The following is a 6,000-nucleotide window of genomic DNA, read 5'->3' as shown; positions in this document are numbered from 1 at the left end:
TGCTTTCGATAATAAGGGTTCATTTCTAAACATCGCTTACAAATCACTTCGAACATTAACCTTAACTTAAACTGCTTATTAATGATTTTCAATTATTTGTTTTATACATTCCTGTCGGAGTTCACATCGTCTTGTTTTATGAAATTTTGATTAGTCTTCGAATTTTCTTGTTGCTTTAATATTGGTTTCATTGTCTTATTCACATGTAAGCTATTTTTAAAGTGTTCAAAGAAGGACATAATTTTTTTTTATACAATCCTCCAGAAAATTTAGTTTCAAGTATATTATATTTCTAGTAAAGTTAGTGATCTTCAGTTCAGGCAACCAAGATCGATGACTTTCAGTAATGTAGGAAGAACTCACTGTATTATCTCCTGTGGTCTTTCAGATTTTTCTGATATTAAAAAACAACAAGAGAATCTTGAACAACCTAGATACCAACGCGGACTCTTGGAGCAATGGTAATACCAAACACTCAATTTATTTCAGGAACAGACGGCTGAATCAGCACCTTTATTATATAATCTACATTACATGTTCTTTGATGTACAGTTGGCATTTACTGTACAACATAAAACTAAATCTATATTCAGCCCATTCAAAAAAGTAATTAAACGTAAATATAAAAGTCTATTCCATCAAACTATCGAACTATTGCCATACGTTTCAGTACTATTTAAAACTAAATGACAAGGTCATCAGCGATTAGCTTCTTTACACTTGGTAACCAACCAGTTAATCAGAGAATTTGAACTCAAATCTTCCTGCTTACCCTTCACCTCTGGACACATACTCTGTTAAATTTTGTAAATGCACACTGTTTTCTACTCTGTGGTCTACTACATGACATAACTTATTCATCCTATTTCCATATTTTGGACTAAGACTATGAGGCCAGCGTATTATGTTCACGATAGAACACAGCTTATTTGACGTTCATTTTTAAATGCATGTCGTCGTATACTTCATTATAAGAGGCTCAGTTGTCGACGATAGTCCTTTGGTTGAAAATAGCTAGATTCAAATGCTGTCTAGGATGCAGAGATGTTTATAAGGGATTTTTGAACTCAAGATGAGTTAGGCTTCTCATATAGAGATATCAGGGAGTTTTTTTTTTTTTACTTTTTCTGGAATCTGGAGTTTCGTCCTGCAAAGCAACCAAACTGATTAGAGAACATGTAATTGATTGATTCTCTTCCGTCAAGACGGGTTGAGTACTTCATGAGTCCATCTTCTCCACTTTTCTCTTAATAAAGTCTTTCTTGAAAGATCTTGAAGGCTGCTGATCTTAGCAGCTTTCTTAATATTGGTGATTCAGTTTATCCTTGGTCTTCCCCTTGTCCGTTTTGTGGTCTTTCTCTCCCTGTAGAGCAATGTAAGGTAATCTCTGTTGATTCATTCTGTTTACATGCCCATACCATTTTAATCTCTTTTTTTTATTTAGTTTATCTAATATTAATTCCTTGTAATTTGGTTCTTACCTCACTATTTGATTGGTCTTTTTCTCAGTCCATTTAGTTTGGTTTATTTTTCATAAGCATTTGGATTCAAACGCTTGTGATTTTATTTCTTCTTTTTTCTTTGTTATCCAACTTTCAGATTCTCAGAAGACCACAGGAAATACTTGAATTGTACATGCAATTAACTGATTAAAATATATTCCTGAGGTCGATTACTGGAGCACCATACGAATACATTTTAATCTGTTAATTGCATGTACAACTCCACATATCACTCCACATCACAATTCGGCACTACACTATTTTAGCTTTTGCGGATACTCCATGGTGCATTGTAGCATGGAGTAACCGTAAAAGCTAGATTAGCGTAGTGCCCAATTGTGATGTGGGGGGCCTTCCCACAGCTTCTATAGAGTTTTTGGACTCCATGGAGGTACCATGTAATAATAATAATAATAATAATAAAATACTTTTAGCCTTATTATTTACTTATTTTGTGCAAATCAACCGACGGAAGGTTTAAACATATCGTACGTTACTACTATTGGCAAGCACCATTTTGCCGCCACTAAATTCTAGAAAACATATAAAATTAAAGAAAAAAAAAACCGGTGTTTATATGGTTGAGATACCATTTTGCCGGGTTCTGCTGCCCTCCTAACTTGCCACTTTTAGGAGTTGCCTTAGTGAGTTACGACAGCCTGTTATCTATACAAGCTTTGGAGACCATTTGGGGACCATTGAACTTTTTTCAATGCTGCTAAGTAGGGATGTGGTCTCACACTGAGCTACGAAATTTCTTTATAAAATACGAAGTAAAAAAACTTCGTATAAATAAAGAATTTAATATAAATAAATAAAAAAAATATTTATTTATGATTTGTTCCTACTTTTTATTTTCTTACTGCAGAATTATTTTTTGATTTTTTTAATCTTAAAATTTTGATTCATAAGTATAACTAATATACAGGGAAACTGTAATATATGGAAAGGAAATAGCTTAAAAGATCAAGAAAAAAGGCTGCACAAATTCTTAAAAACCTATGGAAAGCTTTTCCGTGGAAAGAGGACGAAAATAGTTCTTACTTCTGCGTCCATCAGTATAATACTGTATTATCGTTTGCCAAGTTAATCAAATCTTGATTTGTCACAACGTAATTATGACATTGTATTATTATTATTCAAGCTCTACATAGTGACGAGAGAGCTCATCGCGTGTTCACGCTAGACAATAAAGTTTGTTTTTTTAATCGAAAACAATATATATAATAAAATAATTATATTATGCTAATACGAAACATTGTATTTTAACAAACATAATAGTTTACGAAAATCTCCATTGCCTTTTATAATTAGTGATATAAAAATGTTGTTTTGTATTTAGCAAGAATTAATTTTGCTCTCTTCCTTTATAAGGTGGTGTCTTGGAGGTATGTATGACCGACGGTGTAATCTAAATATGGAATAGTATAGTCCAGGATTTCCGGTGCCTCGTTTCCTGGCGTTTTGATTTTTGCACCAGGGCTGTACATAAAACATGGTGGAGACTGTAGACCATTCCATTTGGTTTTAGAATAATAATGTATAATTAATTAATAAATAACAATACGGCCGTCTTTATTTTGGTGGTGACTTAACTAATTCAGTTGCATTCGAAAACTTCTACAGGAACGTTTCAAAAATAGTTCCTACCAGTGGTTTCAAGAAGCTGATTTTTAGTTGTTACCAAAAGTGAGTAGTGTATATATATTTCTTTCTAACACACAAAAAAAATATTTTTGAAAATATTATTCCTCTCAGTCAAGAAGATTTTATCTCTTAATTTTATTATTTAATTAAATATTTCCGGAAGCGCTGTCGTATATTTGCACACCTGACATTCACTTGATAACTTCTCGTCTTACTCCTGTGCCTTATTGTATCATTGCGAATGTTTCATAATCAGCGTTTGTTGCACTGATTAATTACATTTACCAGTTTATGTGTAAACGAGAACTTAAATTGTAACATTGCATTTCATAATGCATTAACGTAAGAAGACAAGCGATTTTCTTCGTACTTGCCTAAAACATTGCCATTCTTCTGATACGCTGTAGATGCGGCAGAGTTGTTAAATTCATTTAGGGATGATTCAGTTCTTAATTTCGCATTCGGCAGGGAGAAAGAATGTAAGCTGATTTAAAACAGTTTGTGCATTAATTAATTTTTAGACCTGTGTGATGAATCAATTTCATAATATTGCTTAGTGATAAAGTGGGCATCATTTTATTATTATTAACTGTACTTTGCCTTGAAATCCTAAGGTCATGGAGATCCATAATAACTTATTCACATGACATCTATCATACCTCTCCATAAACTAATTCACTGACAAAACACAGCTACCTTTGGTAGACCATTATGCACATTCACTTTCAAGCAAAAATTTAGTTCTCATGTTGATGTCATGGCCTCTTGTTCTTTCTCTTCCTCTCAGGTACTGAACATTTTCGCCTGATAAAGGAGTTTTATAGAAAAATTTTTTGCTACTTGATTGTTTCTATCACTTTCTCTTTCATCTGCCTACCAACCAATTTTTGTAACCCAAGTCTTTCTGATACCATCTTGGTCACCTGCCTCTCAATCCTCTCCACCACTTCCATATTTTCATGTCTCCCCAAGAAATTCATCACAGTAGTTCAGATATGGACATAATATCGAAATATATAAAAAGTAAAAACTTCCTTGTCTACTAGTCAGTGTTTTTCAGGGATCCAAGCAATCTTTCTATGCTGTTTTGTCCAATTTTGCAGTATATATAAAAAGCAAAAACTTCCTTGTCTATTAGTCAGTGTTTTTCAGGGATCCAAGCAATCTTTCTATGCTGTTTTGTCCAATTTTGCAGTATAAACCTTTCTTCATGTTTAGCACTCTCTTGTGTTACACTGCCATTTTACTCACTCGCTAAGCTGCACACCAGAAGTACTAAGAAATTTAAGAAATACAAAACTTTAACTACACTGCTTACCGATCATAGCTATCATACAAAATATTTAAATAACTAATTATCGCTATTGTGCGCGCACGCACACACACACACACACACAATTTTAAATTTTAAGCATCTTTTCACAGTGAGCTTGATGAACACAGCTCTCTTTGCCACATCATCAAGGAGACAGACCATTAACTACATTCAAAATGTGAATCACAATAATGAGTCATAAATCATGCATATATTAGCTCATGTCTCAATCTCAGCCAAAGTATATGATATTACACTGCTAGAGTTCAAAGGAACAATTATAGAAAGTTGCATAGATAAATATTATTTTAAATAATTATTAATTAGAAAAAAACTTATGAACAATTATTGTTATTATTTATACTATTACCCCATAGAGTCAAGACTCATCTTGGGACACTCACGCTATCCATTAACACATAAATTTTTGATGTATGATAATACATCTCCTTAAACTTATTCACTATTGGGCCACTCACAACCACCTCTGGCAATCCATTCCACTCATTCACTACTCTCCAAGTAAAGAACCTAGTCTGCATGCCCTTACTAACCACACTCTTAGATAACTTCCACGTGTGACCCCTTGGTTTTTTTCCCCTTTTTCCCCTTACTCATCTTGTGTTGAAAAATTTGTTGTCAGTCTTATAGAATCCCTTTAGAAAACTTAGAAGTTTTTATCATATTTACTCTCCTCCACCTGTCAGCTAAACTTTGCAATCCACTGTTAATTAATTGTGATCACTTCCCAAAACTTGGATGTTGGCATCAGTCCCGTAGCTGGGGGGGGGGGGTCCGCCCAGAGCTGCACTTTGAACCTCTTTGAACTTTTGCAGTTAATTCTAAAATAGTTTTGAGAACTCAGTTCCAAATATTGTAATACTACTGCGAATTTTCCTCACAATTGCTGTAAGTTGCTAGTTGTGAGAGGAGATTTTTAAAATAAAATTTGATTAAGAATTACCTACATTACTCTGAAATGGACTTCGTCAATGTCATTGACGATTTTGCTAACAGAGAAGCAAGAAAAATAACATTTTAGAATGTTGAAATTAAAGTTTTACTTCAAAAATAAACATAGTGTTTTAATTTATTTCCCTATACATCATTTTAACTTTTTGTAGTAATTTTGGTGGGTATTGAGAGGAGCGGCAAACTCAGGGACCGCCCTGAGTGGCAACTGCTCTAGCTACGCCACTGATTGGCATGCAACTTGTTGGAATGAAGGAGTTTTGTCTGGTTCCAAAGAACTCAATTCTTAGTGTCAATAGAATGAGAAGCAAGGCCAGACTTGTCAGATTCCAAAAGTGTGATGTAGTCTTGATGTTCTTCAATTCTAATGAAGGTAGAACAGCTAATCTGTTGAAAATAGCAAAGATGACATGAGCAGGGTACTTGATAGACAGTAAAGAAAGAGGTGATAATATGTCCTTGTAGATGGTAGGAAGGAAGACAATTCCAAGCTGGTTTGAAGGAAGTGGTTCTCTGGTTTTCCATTTTCAGTCAGTCATTTCTGACCGTAGGTGACTTTGTAGG

General features: G+C 33.9%; 1 protein-coding gene across 1 annotated transcript in view; it reads left to right on the top strand.

Moving 5' to 3' along the window:
- The first annotated feature begins 3,087 nt into the window (after positions 1-3,087).
- The window catches only part of LOC150107352 (serine/threonine-protein kinase PAK 1-like), a 101,140-nt gene continuing 98,227 nt past the window's right edge, over positions 3,088-6,000 (top strand). The window contains exon 1 of the mRNA XM_090391217.1: positions 3,088-3,191. The gene's annotated coding sequence lies outside the window, so the exon portion shown is untranslated. The remainder of the gene's footprint in view (positions 3,192-6,000) is intronic.

This window comes from Typopeltis vanoorti, chromosome 4 (assembly GCF_054136105.1).
Source record: "Typopeltis vanoorti isolate ZY-2024b chromosome 4, IOZ_Tvanoo_1.0, whole genome shotgun sequence".
In the NCBI taxonomy this organism is placed as follows: Eukaryota; Metazoa; Arthropoda; class Arachnida; order Uropygi; family Thelyphonidae; genus Typopeltis; species Typopeltis vanoorti.
The sequence above is the reverse complement of the archived record's forward strand: the minus strand, read 5'-3'. Positions and strand labels throughout refer to the sequence as shown.